This window comes from Phoxinus phoxinus (genome assembly GCF_949152265.1).
Source record: "Phoxinus phoxinus genome assembly, chromosome: 8".
In the NCBI taxonomy this organism is placed as follows: Eukaryota; Metazoa; Chordata; class Actinopteri; order Cypriniformes; family Leuciscidae; genus Phoxinus; species Phoxinus phoxinus.
The window spans coordinates 8,620,811-8,639,578 of NC_136883.1; the positions used below are offsets into that span (position 1 = coordinate 8,620,811).

General features: G+C 37.5%; 1 protein-coding gene and 1 long non-coding RNA gene across 4 annotated transcripts in view; one reads left to right on the forward strand and one right to left on the reverse strand.

Annotated features, from left to right (window-relative positions):
- The window catches only part of LOC307003355 (CLOCK-interacting pacemaker), a 350,350-nt gene that overhangs the window by 306,738 nt on the left and 24,844 nt on the right, over positions 1–18,768 (forward strand). The gene's annotated exons all lie outside the window — the stretch shown is intronic.
- LOC307003359 overlaps positions 1–18,768 on the reverse strand; it is a 97,899-nt gene that overhangs the window by 20,709 nt on the left and 58,422 nt on the right. The window contains exon 2 of the long non-coding RNA XR_013798692.1: positions 13,380–13,466. This is a non-coding gene — a long non-coding RNA (uncharacterized lncRNA). The remainder of the gene's footprint in view (positions 1–13,379; positions 13,467–18,768) is intronic.

Consider the following 18,768-nt stretch of genomic DNA (forward strand, 5'->3'; position numbering starts at 1 on the left):
TTTCCATATTTGCTGGTTTTAAAATCACTGTTAGGATATTCACTGTTAGACATCATTATCCTGCGGCTCCTGGCTAATTAGACACATGACAGCTGCCACTGAGATGGTATTCCGAATACATTTAGCTTATAATAGAAAGGCATTATGGACGTCCTTGGCAGAAAAAAAACCACAAACAAAAACACACTCTCCGTTCCTGAGCTCACTGTCACGGGACACTTTTATTGTTTGAGGTTCATAATGTGCTTTGGTCCACTAGTGTTTCTTCTGGCATCCAGCTCCAAATCCATCTAGAGTTTGTTTTTAGAGACTTTCTGGCCACTTTTCACCTTTGTAAGTTGTAGGTCAGAGTCTGAAACAGATCTGTAAAACTCTGTGACTGCAGTCTCCTAAGCTCAGCAGGAGCCAAGAGTTTAGCCGAGCTCTCTCACCAATCTGCACAGTCCAAAACATCTCAGAGGAGATATTTAATACCTTAGTCTACCCCCTCTTGTCTGACTCTCTCTTTTTCTGTCCTTTGCTTTGGGTTTTAAACTCTTGAAAAAGTGTAGTGAACACTTTATACCAAAGCAAGTTGAATATATTCAAAGAATTTGAGTAAATGCATCAAGTACGTAATACATTTTGATAATAAATTGTCTTTTGATGAAAATATTTTTTGAATTTAGTCAATATTTTGTCATGCCACTCTGTTTTTCTTGACCAAAATAGCATCCAATTTTAGCTAACGAAAATTTTAGTTAATGAGGAAAAAGCCAAATGAAACCAAATATGCAAGAATTTTATATATTCACTTAAACACTATTTAACAGAAACGTGATTTTGTTTAGTTTTTTCTTCTTTTCATCATATTTTCATAAACAGAAAGTTTTAATTTAAACTAAATAAATATTCCTCTTCATCGTTGTTATTGTTGACAGAATGCAAAAAAAGCCTTCATTAATGAACAAATTAGTAATTTAAATGATGAGGTTTAATGAATGCCCACATTTATGACTGGTTGGTCCTGTATAAAGTTTTTATGGAAAGAGAATGAGTCAAGTCAAGTCAAGTCAAGAATATTTGTATTTCGCTTTTCACAATACAGATTGTATCAAAGCAGCTTCACAGTATTTAATTAAAATAATAATAAAACGTCCATGTTTGGCAATGCTAATCAATAGTATTATTCATTGATTAATTCAATTGAATATCCCCAACTGAGCAAGCCAAAGGCAACGATTGAATGAGGAAGATAACAAGGAAATGGAGAGAGAGAGGTTGTGCGATTGAATCCTGATTGATGTGTTAATGTTAGTGAAGGGCAGCTGATAGTGCTGTCCTCCAGTGGACTGTGTAATGTTTCCTGACAGACTGATTCATGTGAGCCATGCTTATGTTTATCTGTGTCTGATCAACTATACAAACCTCTGCCGTCCACCGCAGTTACAAACACTGACACTCAAATAGAAAACAGAAACATTCATGTAAGGGAAACTCTCTCTCCCTTTGTCCGACCACAGCACTCATAAAAGCAATGAGCTGCTCAGTAATTAAACAGTTTGAGATGATTCAGCATCGGATAAAAGCGTTTTGTTGTTTATAGCGGGAGGTCACAGCACTGATAGATGAGAGTAGAGAGAGAGTGTGATAGAGGGATGAGCGTTTGTTTCTGCTTGTGTCTCACTGGGGTTCATGCATAGGGCTTTAGTATCCGTCACCATAGCCAAAACACACTCTGCACTGTGTCCTGCTCTAACAGAAACAATGATACAATTAGCCTTCCCATAATGCCCCTCAATGACACATGATACAGGATGTTTATACTTACAGATGGTGGTTGTGGGGCAGGTGTTGCAGTGGTTGTTTAGGGGGATTGAGAAGTGAAAGAGAGCTAGTTTTTCCTTGATGTTTTGAAATAAAAGAGTTCATTGTTCCATTGTTCACAGAAGTCATTGCAAAACTGATGAAAAAGACCATAGATTGAAACTAAGATGAAAAACCGCCTCTTTTAGAAATGGCACTGATGGCAGAAAGATCATTACATTTTAATGCATGCACACATTACTAGCCAAAATTACGCATCATCAAACCCTATTCAGTGTTCAGAAACACGGCCCACCCAGTCACAGTGAGATATTAAAGAGAAAGTAGAACAGATATTATTATTCCTAAATACCAGAAGACCTAATTATAAGAGTAAAGTTTGGTAAACTGTCAAATCTTGTGCTGTGCCTGGCTGTGTGTAGCACTACAATTTAGCAGATCTTTCAAGGAATTCAAATATAGAGAAATCCAGCAGAAAAATAAATATAAAAGTAAATATAAAAGCCCTAAAGTTTGAAAGTTTACAGACATTAAGGACAGAACGAACGAACAATCGGCCGATTGATAGATAGAGATATATAAAATGATAGAACGAACAAATGATAGATAGATAGATAGATAGATAGATAGATAGATAGATAGATAGATAGATAAAACTAACGATCGATTGGATAGATAGAATTAACAAATGGTAGATACAACGAATGAACGATAATCATTGAACGAATTAACGATCGAACGATTGGATAGATTGAACGAACAAACAAACTGTTGATAGAAATATAGATTGATTGAACGAATGATGGAAAGATATATCAATAGACAAATATAACAATTGATAGAACAAACAAAAGAACCATTGAACGATAGAACGAACGAACGATAGATTATCGATTATAGAGATCGAACAATAAATGGTTAGAACGATCGAACTAACGAATGATGGATCGATTGGACACGAATGAACAAACGGTAGATAGATCGAACAAACTAGAGAACGAATGAACAAACAATAGAATGAATAAATGAACAAACGATAGATAGATCAAATGATAGCGAACGAACAAAAGATGGATAGAACTATCGAACCAACGAATGATCGATCATATACATAGAACGATAGATAGAACGAACGAATAATAGATAAAATGAACAAACAAACTGTAGATAGAAAAAAAACGATAGATAAATAGAAAGACAGAACAACTGATAGAACGAACAACAGAACAAACAATTGAACCATTGAACTATATAATGTACGACAGGTAGAATGAACAAGCGATAGACAGATTGAACGATAGAGATCGAACATTAAATGAATAGAACGACCGAACGAAAGTGATCGATCAATCAGATCGCTAGATAGATAAAACAAACAGATTGAAAGACAGAACAGATAGAGATAGATAGATAGATAGATAGATAGATAGATAGATAGATAGATAGATAGATAGATAGATGTGTGTTTGTGTGTGGTATAGTAATTAGTGGTGTGGTATGTGTGAGGTTCAGTTCAAAGGCTGAAGTTCATCTCATTTATCTGTGCTGTCAGTGTGATCTGATCAAAAAAAGCACAGGATCAGTGTTCGTGTCACTATCCATTTATCCATGTTTGATCAGTATAGACACACCTCTCCTCGTGGACGTTAAATCGCTTTAAAAACATCTCAACATATGTCGAACAACAGATGGTGTGTCAGTCCACTTGTGTCCTTTGTCATGCCCTTCATTTCATAATTCAAATGAAGGTATGACATCACTCGACCTCAAGCACACATGGCGTCGGCAGAGCAAAGAACCACTTTAGATTATTCACGTCAGCAGATTACTCATTCATTACACGCACATACCACACGCACATATGCATAAAGTACTGTGGTGGTACAATTGAGAGGTATATGATGTAGACTCTGCTCTCTGCCCTATGAAACAAACCCAACCACATTGAGCCATCTATCACACTTTTATAGCAGTTCATTTCCAAGATACCATTACATCAGGAGGCAATGTTGAAATAAAACTTCAAACATCATAACTACAACACATCGGAGTCATTAGGGCAGTGTGAGAGTTTCAGGCATGTTGATGGAACTGTTACCTGTCCTATTGATCTTAAAGCTGTTGATCATGTAGAAATATTTTAAGTCTCGCCAACACAACAATTTGACGTCTGTAATGTTGAACATTGTGGTAACAACATCTGTTGATTTAAATGTCACGAAGGTACATTGCATTGAAAATGATAAACAAATCAGTAATGTTTTGCATCATAAGCAAGTGTGCTGCACATGTTCTGAAAAGTGAAGCCAAAACGTTTCATTCTCCCCCTGGTGGATGGCTGCAGTATAGGTCATAAACCCCGATATACTGTAATTGAATGGGACATGACACGTGAGCCAAAGTAAAAATTCTAACAATATTTTTCCAAAGATGGTTTCTGTCATTTTAGGTCGTTTTTAGTCACAGTGATGCATGTTCAAATGTTTGTTTTTATAATAATTTTGGTTCCAGTTAGTTATTTAATGCTATACTAATGGGGCGCAACGTTATGATTGACAGCTGTGCTCACGATTGAGTTTGCGGGAGTATGGACGGGACCTTGATAACACGGCTCCACCTCACACTACTGCACCGGCTCGAGCTCCAAATGACATGATTGGCGCAAGATGTCAATGTCCTTTTCTGGGACATTTTGGCTTTATTTTTATTTTTATTTGAAAAAATATTTTTATTTTTCTACAGTGGAAAGAAGTTGAGACACGTCATCCATGAATTTTTTTACAGTCTACGACTGTAACATAACCCATTGTTTTCCATACATTTTCCACAGCTTTTTTGTATGTTTAATGAATTATCTTTTTATTTGTATTATTATTATTATTACTAAAATGTTACAAAAATATTAGGGGTGTAACAATATACCGCAACACAAAAATGCAACGATATGTATCATGGATAGTTCCCCCAAAATAAAAATTACTGTGAGAAAAAAGTCTTCAGAGATTTTGTGTCAGAACTACAATATATAATTTGTAATATAAATGTATAATAATGCAAAGGAGGGATATTTGTGTAAAAATTGGGCTACATTATTTTACAGTTTTTTCCAACTGCTTACACACGTTTTCAAAACTATGTCTCCTTTTTTCAAAACTCTACACACAATTCCCAAAACTATACACACAAAATGCAAATTGCCTCACATGTCCTTCAAAATGTAACACTGCATTCAAAATGCCATAAACACAAGTCAGAATGAAGCATTTGCATCAAATGGCAAACACTTCTTTCATAATAGTAAATTTTTGGATATATCATGCAAACACTGTTGTTCTAAATCTAAAGCTCTTTAATCTTTCATAGGCTTATATGAACCTGTAACGTTCTACAGTGAAAGTAATCTGCTGAGAGGGGTAACAAGTATACTGTAAACCTTATGAATTATCTACACTGGAAACACCAATGCAATGTAGAAACAGAAAATATTTAACATTACTGTTGTTTACAGTAGCATACAACAAAACCATAAACATATGTAAACCAAAAAAAATATTCTAGAATACAGTAAAGAACACAATTGTTGTGTGTGTGGTCCTGGGGGGTCCCAGGAATCCATTGTTCAAAACAGGTAATCTGACCTGTGACCTACTGTATTCATAGGCCTAATGTATACTACAGTACAGCAGTGATTGTGTGATCAGCAATTACTGTAGTGTATGCACATGTGAGGAGTGTGTGTGTGGCCTGGTGAATAAGTGTAGCATTTTGATTGGTTGTGTTTGGAAAAGGAAAGCAAGTCACTTCCCATTAGATTTTTGTGTTTTAGGTCGAGAATTGTGTGTAGTGTTTTGAAAAAAGTGTTTTATGCAATTGAAAACTGAGTCAAAGGCTGAGAAATAGCTTATGGTTTTGGAGATTTGGTGTGTAGGTTTGTATTTTGAGTGAGAGGTTTCAAAAATCGTGTGACATGAAAAGATTTTGTGTGTAAGCAGTTGGTAAAAACTGTAAATGTATCTAGTCAGTGACAGAGTGCCAGCATATTCGTCTAAAATAATTCTGCATTTTCAGCTTCAGAATCGTGAATATTTTTATTCTAGTTTCACTATTGTCCTATGCATTGGGTTACCAGCACCAAGTCCAAGCCTATTAATTTCCACCCCCAATGTAATACCAAATTTAACATTTTAATCAACAGAAATGAATTTCTTATGTCTCATACAATTTTTGTCATGTCATGGAGTATCGCAATAATATTGTATCGCGAGTTCAGTATCGTGATATATCGAATTGTGACATGAGGGTATTGTTACACCCCTAAGCTTGTCGGAGCTAAAAAAAATGTTGGCAGGGCAAGTAGAAATCTCCTCTGTCCCAATCGGGTAAGAAGACAATATCCTTATTGTTGAATACTGTAAAGTTTTGCATTTTCTATTTTTTTATATATTTAAAAGAACCCTAGAAAATGAAATTGGAGCCCTTTGTGCAGGCCTGTTAGCATGGAGGTCTCCTTTACGTCACACATTCAGAAATCTCCAGGTTTGTCTCTCCACAAATGAACGACTTTTAACCCAATCAGCTGCGTAAATGAAGGCCTGGACAAACAGACACGCAGTAATCCTACCATACTAACGCCTTGTTCCCAATGTCTTTGAGCAAATCAGTTAGGATTACTGGCTGAATGTCACCTCATATAATTAATATTCATGAGCCAAGCTCCCCCATCAATTCAAAGTCACTTTGTATTCTATTTTACACTCTATTGCCGTTCACATTTTCAGCAAAATCACTAAATTAACTTTACATGGTACATAGCATAATGCTTTTGGTAGGTGAAAAGTGTTCACCCACAAAAAACCCACAGTGTAAAGATCTCAATGAATAATATATATATATATATATTATTTTAGTTAATTAAAAATAAAATTAAAACGTTTTTCAAACAATGTTTTTATTTTTCCATTTATTGTAGATATTTTTATATGCATTTTCAATTATATGTGTATTCAATAACAATACTGGTGTGTGTGTGTGTGCATGTGTGTGTGTGTGTGTGTGTGTGTGTGTGTAAAACTACCCTCCTCAGAGGGTCCTAATAGATCTCCTGCTGCTGAAATGACGCCAGTGACTAACCCTAAACATCATTCTGAGGGTCGTTTAGTGCTCGGGACAGCAGCGAGGGCCCGTCTGCAGTCACAGCCAGGAAATTTCCCCTGACCCTGATCACCCCAACACACTCACTGTTCACACACCCACAGGGCTCTCTGTGGGGTTGCAGTCACGCTAAACTAAATTAATTTTAATGGGTAAGTGGCATTATGTGAGTTCACTAAAGGCCTTAGACAGAGGGGCGGAATATAGGGTCATAAAAGTTTACAAATGTCTCCTAGAGAACCTTGGACTCAGTATATCGAGTTTAATTGAGTACAGAGTACGGAATAAAGGTAAATGATAACATCTCTTCCTGGTTTACGGTTTTTGTTTAAACATAAATTGGATTTGTAAGGTTATTGTCCTTTTGTCTTCAAGTTTAATATGGCTGTCTGGTTTGGACGCTTCCCAAAGAGCAGAACTGTAAATCTGAGGCTGAGGTGGAGTTGATTCTAATCTCTGAGTGTCTCTGGATGCGAAATCTCTGTAAAACAAAGCTTTATCTGCTCCACTGTTTCCGCCAATCAAATATTTGCCACACTATTGTTTATTAGCTCCATAAAATGTAGACAGTTAGGATGTAGTTTATGGATTCTGTCATAGTTTATTCACGCTAGTCACTGACCCCCAAAAAAGGACTGTCAAGCTCCAAAAAGGACAGAAAACATGACTACTGTCAGATTCTTCATCAAATCTTTTAACCCACAGTTCCTTGAATTGATTAGCCATATGAGCCCAACTGAGAGCTCTTCTTTGAGGTTCACCACACTAAATAGCACTTTTGACCCTGGTGACCCTCACGGCACATGGCTTCCTACTCATGCACTAAGAATTGTGCATGGTACTCAACCAAATGGAGAATGTGCCAAGACGGAAAGCCACCCACCAGTTAAGACCCATCCAAACGTCAAGCTAAAGCTTAGAAACCAATTATCATAGCAGTTCATAACCACTGTTCAGTTTTGAACCTTGTAATCTGCCCTGGACTGCCATTTTTTATTAGACCTCGCAGAACTGATGGAAGTATTGCTGCCTTCAAGTCATATTGGAATGATCATATTTGCGAGATGAGCGCGCACGAACACTACAGAGTCATAATTTCCAGTTTGAAAAAATAGCCACTGAGCCCCATCTTTCTGAGCTGGTTGCAATGATGGAGGAAGCTTATAATTAAGTTTAATTGGGAATATTTACAACTCAGTTTGACATGGTTTGTGAACTATTTTTTTCCAACTCAGTTTGACATTGTTGACAACTATGAAGAACAGTGATAAAGATTGCCAGAAATATATATTTATTTAACTGGTAAAGGAAGAAAGTAGAAAGTACAATTTTTCACATTAAAAAGGTTATTCGGCTATTGTTAAATTATTAATTTATAAATATCCTCAACCTGAACTAACCCCCTTGTTGTAAAAAGACTTAATGACCTTGACAAATCATGATGATGGTGACCATGATGAGGTCTATAACCTGGTTTCATTACTGCGCAAAACATTTGCGAAACGACTGCGGTTCCATTAACCTGTGTTATGCGACTAAAACATTGTGAGGTGTTACTCCCTCCTTTCTGCTTCAAGGTCTTGATAAATTGTAGCATTTCTTCGTTGTTTAGAATCCATATTCCTATAATTCTTTTGTCTTTTATGAGTCCAAACACTGCATCTTCTTTAAAGAATTATCGACTTTTAAGTTTTAAAAGACCCTTTTTCCGAATTGCCTGAAAAACCACTTCATGCGCGGATACTTTTTTGCGATACAAATGAGTTTTTGTGAAATTTACGTGTTTCCATTGGCCGTATTTTCAATTCACAATTTGAACGGTTATTGACATTGGCAATGGTTATCGGTTATTAAAGGAACCGTATGTAAGAAATGTATTTCAATTAATCATAAAATTGCCCTGATATGTCAGTAGACATTAATAAATCATGTTCATTTCAAATACTTATATCACTGACAACAGTAGTCCGGCCAGGTTATTGTCATTTAAAAGTGAAGTGGCAGCCCTCAACTGACTAATGGTGCGTTCACACCGGACGCGAATAGCGCGTCAGGCGCGAGTCATTTCAATGTTAAGTCAATGCAAAGACGCGTTACACGCGTAAAACGCGTGTAACGCGTCTTTGCATTGACTTAACATTGAAATCACTCGCGCCTGACGCGCTATTCGCGTCCGGTGTGTGGGTGCAGTAATGATGTTGATGTTGTCATGTTGTGTTTTGGCCTGATGCGCCACCCTCCACCTATCTACCAATCACGAAGTCAGTAGTGTTTCGGCATCCGGGTTGCCAGCTCAGCTCTAGTCTGCTCTAACCTACCCTAACTCTAGTCGGATAAAAAATGTATAACGTCTAATGTCTATCTGGCAACCTCGAGTCATGGGGGAGGGGATACACCGCTCTACAGTAATTTGAAAGTGATTGCAGTACCAGTTTTGGCCACAATCTTACATACGGTTCCTTTAAAGACGTGGCTTATGACATAATTTTCTATATAGTCTATTTTTTATGCATGTTTTGTTATAATATTAAAAATAAATAAATCAATTAATGAAAATACAAGATTATGCCAAACTACTTAAGGTTTTAATTTCAAGAACTTCAATTTTCAGAGTTAATCGATCCAAAATGTTTGAATGATTAGGCCTATGCCTCAAAAAATATATAAATTAATTTGAATTCAGAAATTAAAACATGCTTGTCATAGAAGAGTTATATTCAATCCATTTTATGTATGAATTATATTTTAATGTCTTTTTGAATAAATCAAAAGATCTGAAAAAATAAGTTGAATAAATTAATATCCACATCTATTATTATTATTATATCAAACCAAAATCACTTTAGTAGGAACTTCTGGGGGCTTGAAGGCAGCATATCAGACAAGTTCACAGCTCATAAAATTTCCTCATCTTTGAGCCAAAAGAGGGCATACAGCCCAATCCTTTGTGACTTCAGGGGCAGTAAAGGTTTAAATTATCTGCTCTGGTCACCATCTGCACCGCTTCAGTGAACTTCAGGACATTCAAGTGCTGTCCGGTTTCACCGCCGAGTAGGTTTATGGCAGGTTTGTTCTAACTCAATTTGGTTCTGCTCAGATAAACGATAATTTGTCATTAATGCTCCACTGTTACTGGCTGTAATGATGGCATCATTATTTACAGCTAGAAATGGAATATAAAATATAAAATTTGAGCTGGTGGGTGGGAAGTGGACAGCTGTATTTAGCAGGGCCGACTGCATATAAAAACCATCCAAGCGTCAATCCAGCACTCGCACTTTCAAACTCAGCAGATTACAGAGGCTGTTGAAGAGGCTTGCCGATAGCCAATAAACGTTTTCCGTAATTGCTTATTCTTGATGAGTAAAACACCCTCTGAAGTGTCTCAAATGTGTCTGTGATTGCGACTGCGTTCTGGAGCGGATGTGTTATTAAATATGAAGCTGCAGCTGTCTGACCGCTCGCCTCTGTTCTGTATTTGACAGTTCTGATCAGGGTTTGCACACAGTTGACTTTGTCTCTAGGATTCTACAAGGCCACTCTCACTTCTGTACTACTATTTGAGGGTACGTACAAGGATGTACTAAATGTAAAACATGTTTTTTTGCATACAGACGACAAAGTTGTCAAAATGTTCCCCGTAAACATCCGCGAAAATGCTGTATTATGCATACAAGGCCAGTGGTTGGCGAGGTCACTTTGTAAAGAAAAACTATGCGCCTATAGACTGAACACGTAATAATATGCATGTGCATGACGTCACTGTTTTCACAAATTCACATTTTTCTAATTTCACGGAGACGATAATGGTTACATTTTTTTGCATTTTCAGGACCCCAAACCACAGTTGCCGTGTAAATGAATGGTCAAAACGCATACAAATTAACTTATGCACCAAAGGACCACAAGAGTCTGCTGGTATATGGTTCATATGGTCTTTGGAACAGTTCCCAAACTCTCCATAGAAATGTAAAAAAAAAAAAAGAAGACCAGTGCCGGAGTGCAGGGTGAGGAACCAAACAATAGAACCAAATATGAACAACCTGGAGCCAGGTGCACACTATGCATTTTTTTGTCAGATTCTACAGCGTGACCCCAGTAAGATCTTGAGTAAAGACCAATATATATTTTTTTATGCCAGACAGTACAATATAGATGTAAGCAAAGACATTTTCTGTATGGGGTTTAACAGATTCACCAGTGGTAATTCTTGGACTAGATGCTCAATTGACCATTCCCTGGACAACTTACTGGTTTTCTGGAAGGGAGATAGACACACGGGTAGAGATATAGGGGGGTTGATGAGTTTTTGATGAATCATAAATCTTTAATAAGTCTATCATTCTGGTTGAAAGAACAGGTGACCCATCTGGCGTAGAACTGCTCCTGATTAAAAATACAGAAAATGATTGCAGGATGAATCCATGTCATGATACTCCGACCCAGAGGAGATCATGGTGTGAGCATCAGTATGATTTAGCTCATCACTTGTACAGATGACACAAATACAAAGTTCTGTCATGAAACTCTTGATGCCGCAGGCTAATAAGTCCTTAAAGGTACAGTGTGTAGGCATTTCTCCCATCTAGAGGTGAAATTGTATTTTGCATTCAAACGAATAGTGCTCTCTAGCGCCTCGCTTTTTCAAATGCGTGTTGGCATACGGTAGCCGTTATGTACCAAGAAGCTATGACTTCATCGAGTATAACTATACATGTTCTACTGTTATGCTGCCTATATAATGAATTACACTAGCAAGCAATGAAAAAAAAGCTTGTAATTTAGACCATAACATTAACTTGCCTGTCGAGAAGAAAGTTGCCAACTTCAGCATCCCTTTCAAAGTCTTTCTCCTTCTTTCCACCTGGGAAAAGCTATCCCGAAATTAACCTTTGTTTTTTTAATTCGCCGATCACATTTCCTTTTAATTTTTATTTTTTTGCTTTTTTGACGACGATAATTCCTTCTTCTGTGGCTCAGTATCACTATGGTCCTGCATTATAAAGTACCGTGCAGTAGAGCCTTTTAAATTTGCCGGGGCAATGACAAGCGCCTCTCACTGATCTCCTTGTCCGCTTCTGCTGGTTTCAGTCACGTAACGCTGGCTCTGAACGAAAACGCGTGGTGGAAACGCGTTGAGGTAGGCTAGTGCTTTTTGTCCCTCTCTGCTATTATAGTTTTTCAAGATGGCGGATCGACATGGAAGCCTCCTTGGACGTACCCATCTCATGTAAATAAAGATAAGAAATTCTTCACTTACAAGGATAAGTCAGATCATTGACAGAGGTACACCTTTGAGGACATATCTATGAATAAAGACATTGATTTTAGCTAATAAAACACTTGAACTACACAGTGTACCTTTAACATAACCTGCTTGCAATCCCATCATTCACTATAGGGTACAGGTTCCTGCTGTATCAGTAGCCAATGAGCATTTGCCTTTGCAGTGCAGCACGCTTTCAAAAACCCTCAACCTTCCCCAGCTCCACCTGTGTAGATCTGCTATGGGTAATTCATGCATTTCTATATTGTACAGCAGCAGCATGTCTTACTTGCTCACAGCAGCGTGTCATGTATGCATCGTGTTGGCAGTAGCATGTCCCGTACTTGCTTTGCAGCAGCAATAACAGTAGAAGCAGCTTAGCCGATCTATTCTGTCACGACCAATTATATCAACATTGTCATATCCATTACTATGCCAAACACTCAGAGTTGTCATGATGACACAACTTTGAATCAGTAGCTTGCTATGTTACAAGCCTACAATTTAAAATAGTTAAGACTAGCCTTTTAACTAACTACACTGAAATAATGTAAGGTAACGCTATTTTTCAAATTGAAATCAGATTATATTATTTTTGGAATCAGAGCAGTATTGAGAAACAAAACAAAACAAGGTAACAGTGGTGACATTTGAAAATATATTTTCAAAAGACAAATCACTAAATCAAAAAACTAAGTCAAATATGGCAATGAACAGTAGTATGTTCCTAAATATTTTACTACAAAAACATGCTGGCATCTTAGCAGGGAAACAAAGCAATGAAACTTTTCTTTTGATCCGAGATTGAAAAACTGAATCAGACTTTGCAGCTCTATCTATGAAAGCAAAAAGACATAGGAGAAGGAAAGCAAAAGATCATCTAAATGTTTTGCTGCTTGTCGTAGTCACAGTGTAACTTTATGCCAACAATTTGTCTCATTTGCATCTGTTTTTATTTCTCCTAAGGAGCTGTAGGGTAAACATCTGAGACAAAGTCTCACTTAATACAGCAGTGACATAAATGAGAACTTTAGTCTCATGGGCTATGACATGAAGGCTCTGAGCGATAACATTTTCCTCTGGGTGTATTTATTCTGGAGAATGTTTCATTATTGTGCCTTCTATCCACGTTTGAGAGAATTCACTGCTGTCTTACCTTTAGGAACAGCAACAGATGCGATTTCATCTCATTCAGTGGGGCATGAAAGAGGACATTGCTGTTGAGTGTCAGTTTTTCACAGTCCTGTCCAAAAAAGAGACAAGAGCTGTCAAACAGTCCATCTGAAGAAAAACAGGGCTTTAACTACAGTATATACTTTGGTAATAATTGTAATTTCACAGTAGAGAAATGGCAGCATCCTCTATCCCACCCTGTAGCTCAAACAGATAACAGAAAATAGTGTCAGTCAGGTATTTTTTTTTTCTTCAAGTAAGCCCAAAGGTTCCAGACTCAGGACAGTTTTCATCCTATCCAAGAAAATTCCTAACAGACTAATCTTTCCGAGCATGTGATTCATTTTAATCTGCAGGCATGGATGAAGAGGTTCTGTAGAGTTGCTGTACTATTAAAGATTAATGAACCCAATTTGCAAAACTGACCTTTTGCGGTCAGACTGTGTGGAGCGTAAAGCTTCTTAATGCCTTCAGCTCAAGTACAGCCCCGCAGATAAGACCCGCAGAGAGAAAAACACGAGATGAACTAACTTTAAGTGCTCCGTTCCTCTGATCAGTTCAAAGACATTTCAGAGGAAGGAAAAGAGTAGATTGATGAGTTTAAACTATATCACACAAACACACACACTGGCATTCAGGAATGTAGCTAACATTCTATGAACCTTGAACGCTGCCCACATTCAAACTAAAAATAAGTTTTGACCACAGAGTTTATGTGCTGCTAAATATGAACAGTTTAGTATCATAACTCTCTCTGTCAAAAGAACAGAAAAAGAACATAATCAGATACGGGTTTGCACACATCACAAAATAAAAACTTTCAAAATAAAAGCCTTTAAAAAAAGTAAAAACAAAAATATGTTTGCAACCATTGTGCTTCGCCTCATATAGTTTAAATAATTAAACTTTATGTTTCCTAATTCTGAACTTAATGTTGCTTTATATCTCACATTATGTGTTATTTTAATATACCTCACAACCTTTTTATACCTTTTTTGGTCCCACTTTATATTAAGTGGCTTTAAGTACTATGTACTTACATCAACAAATAAGTACAATGTACTTATTGTGTTCATTTTTATTGTAAAACACTTTTGCTGCTATTGCGGTGTGATACGGGTAAGGTTAGGGACAGGTGTGCTGGTATGGTTAAGTTTAAGGGTGGGTTAAGGTATAAGGTAAGGTCAACAGTGTAATTACAAATGTAATTACATACAGATATTTAAAAAATATAAGTACAATGTAAAAACATGTATGTACACAATAAGTGTACACACTTAATATAAAGTGGGACCCCTTTTTTTAGGGGTTGGGGTATTGATTGGACCGTGAAAAGTGGAAGTTACGTAAAATAAAAGAGCCAGGTGGTCTTAGGGTAGGGGTTATAAAAAAAATTATGTCAGCTGAAAAGAAAAGTCTTTTCAGAAGCAATACAAGAACCCAAATTTTTTTTTGGCATCATTTCCACAAATGAACCATGAACAAAATCACAAGGAATGTGTATTATGAAAGTAAAAAGGGTCTACTTTGATTTCATGCTCACTTGAAATAAAGTACAAAGGCTGGGTTGCATTGATCGCGGTCGTTATTGTGGTGTTTATCTCATCAGACAGCATGAGAGTGAGTTTTAGAGGGAAGGCTTCGTGCTGGGCTGTGAAGTCGAAGCCGTAATTTAGAGTTAGCAGCGTAGCAGAAGAGCTGATCTGAGAAAGACGTCTGCTTTCACACTGGTAGCAGGATTGATTACCGCTCTGTGTGTATGACATTAGAGTGTGTGTGTGTGTGGTGCAGCACATGGAAAAAGCATCAGTTTAGTTTACTTCAGTAGAGTGTTGAGTAGGGGCTCTTTTAAGGAAACTGTTGGCTAGATAATCTGTTTGCCTGAAGCCTTTTGGCATCCATTACTGAACTGCTGCTGTTTGCTGCTTTTATATTTCTGTATGTGTCATCTTTGACCGTCGGCTACATCATATCAAACTTTTTGTTCAGTCTGACAGCCTGTAACTTAATATTCTATCCTTTTCACATTTTGTAGTGGTGCTTGCTAGTAAGTATCACTTTTACTGTTGCGAGGATTATGAATTTGAACAAACCTCAATTGTAAGAAACTTTTGACACATAACTGGTTTTGGACCATTTGTGCTACAGAATTCATGATATCTGAAATCTTGCAGCTTGTTGAGGAGAGATGTTATTACTTGCAATTTTCGCGTGACTGGCCATGAAACAGATGAAAAAATCTTGTAGACTTACATTCGAGGAAAAACCTAAGTAAAGTATTGATTACAGAATATCATAAAGACTTGGGGGAAACTTTTGTCTTCGGCCAGTAAGCAATCATATAATAACCATCTAGGACAACCTAGCAACCACCCAGAACACCCTAGTAACCGCATAGCAATGTGCTAAAAACCACAGAACATATATAACAGTATATAACAGCTTGTCACTCGGGCAGTACAGGTGCATATAAGTATCTTAGCGTAGACAGAATGACAAACAAAAAGTACTACGGTATTACCATGGTTTTTGGACACATACCATGGTAGTACCATGTTATTCTTTGAAGTACCTTGGATTACCATGTAAAAACCATTGTGCATGAATATGGCAGTACTTGGAAAATGGAAAATCCATATTTATCCTCGCTGATGGCACCTACTCTAAATGCTGTTGCATGGCAACCGAAAGAGGAAACAAGTTCTTCCGAGGAGTTCCTCAGGCTGATCATGAGGATGTGCTAAAAAAACCGTTGAAACTTATTTGGAGCTGGAGGAGGACTAGAGGAAACCAGCGGATTAAACAGGCCTGGTCTAAATTCAGCGCGTACATTCAGGTCGTGATGTTGTGAGCATTTTTTTCTGCGCCTTTGTTTTGGCTGTTTGGGACAGTGATGTCATTCTTCACTGCAGAGAGTTCTGAAAAGCCTCCAGTAAGTTGGGTCAAGTCGGGTTGGGTTTGTCTCCACTGCTCTTCTGTTTGTCCTTCGCTGCAGTTCAGAGCCGATTTCACAGTTTTTCTTTTGAGTGCCACTAAAAAAAGGGCAGATTCCTTCCTGCCCACAAACTCTCACACCGAACCGCACAGCAATCCTGGGAAAATCCAAACCTTTTGGCATCCCAACAACCACGCCGGGCTGGACTCGCACACACAAAGAACTGGATGAGGGATGGTTTGTAAGTGTGTCCGCTGCCCGGCACGGTCTATGTTTGCTTTCTGCGGTTGGATGTATGCGGTCATTGTTCCCTCTATGAGGCCTGACCCTGCCAGATGATGGAGAAGATAGAGAACCTTCTTTTCTGTTAAAAGACAAGTGGCCTCACTAGCACAGGCTGGCGTCCTGCCGGGTATAGCCTGCGAGAGAAAGAAGAGGGCAGTCGTGCCAGGCTGTTTCACCCCCTGTGCCAGCTAAAGCAAGTACCAGCCGCAAACAGCCCTAAGAGCTCCGTTGTGTGCAGGACGCTGGACTCCGAGCTCTTCACAATTATATACCGGCTCAGGTTGAACTTTATAAAAGCATGGCTTATGAAAGATGAGGCCGAGTTTAACCAAACACAGCACACACACTAATCTGTGGTGTTGATCGTTGGGTAGTTTGGCTCCCATCGGAGAAGTCCTTTCTCTTGTTTGGAGGGTAATCTGATGAAAGGACACAGCTGTGACCCTTTACTGGACCCTGGCATCATTTCTGAGCTGTGGGTATGATATTTTGAATGTAAATGACAAAATAATTAGAGTATGAGTGTTGAGAGATCATGCATTCATGTCATAGGCATATTACACACCAGTCATTTTATCCATCACACAACTTCTTTTCACTTTTTTTTTGCCCTGGTATAGTATATTCCCTATTTCAGTTTAGGTTTATCTCACGAGAATATTGAAGAATATTTCAGCAGTGTTCATTTATAATTGAAGTCAATCAGCTCCACAACAATATTGGGCCCCACCGAATGTTTGGACATTTTTGTTTACCAATATATATATATATATATATATATATATATATATATATATATATATATATATATATATTGTGCGTGTTACATAGAAAAAAGAATTGCATACCGCGAAAGTCACTAAATAATGATACAAATCTCATTTCTAGATTTTAAGCAGATTTTACATCTATAGCCAAAATTATTTTCTGCTTCTTTTTTTTTTTGCACTGTGTGTGGGGCCAAACAACATTTATAAGAAGTTTTAAGTTTTATTACACACTTCTTTATTGCACAAATCTTCCTTCATATTTTATGATGGAGTCCCTCAAAAGGGATCTTTTTTATTTCGGGATCCTTTTTTAAGCGATTTTGACTTGCAACGGCTTGCCTTACAATGAAAGGTCTAAAATTGTCAAGATTCTATTTGGCTAAATGGATTTAAAGGTACAATATGTCAGAATTTTGTAATAAAATATCCTAAAATCACTTGCATATTTTGATATATTTCCTGCAGTTGTGTACTTACAATATCCGAAAAGTTCCCATAGATTTTTAATTTAAGAGAAATTCCCATTTTAAATAATTGGCCGTGGTTCCCTGTTCACTTGTCGCCAGTCAATGACGTAATATCCACGTTATCCCTGGTTTACGCTCTCGTAGTACTGCAATAGTAACCATGGCGACAGACGTGGACAACTGCGTAGTGCGTAACATCAAGCTGCACGCTGTTGTAGTTTCGTTCAAACATTATGGATCATTGCAAGCAGACTTTGGGAAAAAAGGAGAAAGGATCAATGAGGATCAATATCAGCGTGGCGTTTTCGAGCTCCACGTCCCTGACAAACTTCGGATTGACAGAGCTCTTACATGTACTTTATTAGACAGGTGAGCAAATGTACATAAAACTAATCAATGTTATATAGCCCAACATGATGAAATGTTAGAATATGACCTGTTATTCTAATGTAGATCTAGCTTACTGCTTGTCTCATATAGTCAACAAGCTAATACATAGAATAACATTATAACTTTCAACACACTCAAATGCAGTTTAGTGTGATAGTGTAGAGCAAGTGAAACAGCGATGCGTTACCTCACGCTTAATTAGTCTAATAAACTGACCCGTGTGAGTAGTATTTATACACTTGCGAGTAGTTCGGTAGATTAATGTCCTTATTCCTTTATATCCGCGGGACTCGCAGGATTCACGTGTGGCGCTGATATCTGTCTCTTATTATCAATCACGCTCTGCTTCATACCACAGTCAGAATAAAAACATCAATGTATTCACTCATCCATAAACATTATTAGATCCATCGGCTTGATAACAAATTCCATAATTCTGCAGGTAATTTTGCGTCATCAACCCCTAGCGGTGAACAAAATGACATATTGTATCTTTAAAGATTGTTAAATGTGTTACATTAGCCT